The sequence below is a fragment of the Penaeus monodon genome, chromosome 19 (assembly GCF_015228065.2).
Source record: "Penaeus monodon isolate SGIC_2016 chromosome 19, NSTDA_Pmon_1, whole genome shotgun sequence".
Classification (NCBI taxonomy): domain Eukaryota; kingdom Metazoa; phylum Arthropoda; class Malacostraca; order Decapoda; family Penaeidae; genus Penaeus; species Penaeus monodon.
The window spans coordinates 20,596,672-20,596,946 of record NC_051404.1 but is presented as its reverse complement, the minus strand read 5'-3'; positions in this window follow the sequence as shown (position 1 = coordinate 20,596,946).

Genomic DNA, 275 nt, shown 5'->3' with positions numbered 1-275 from the left:
AATCAGAACTAGTTATATTAGTTTTTATACAACATGCCAAAGAGCACGTTATAATACTAGTAACAAACTGAATTTACAATTTATGTGTCACATCTTTATTGTATCATCACAATATTATTCAATTAGCATATTGTGGAAGCTCTGATATATTAAAGAATAATGCCAAGTGATTTTCTCCCAACGTAACCGTTCCATTATGCTTTGGGTTCGTTCACTTTTTACCAACATTTTCTCAAGCGTACAAGATTGTCTTTAGCCCCGCCCACGCTGATTCT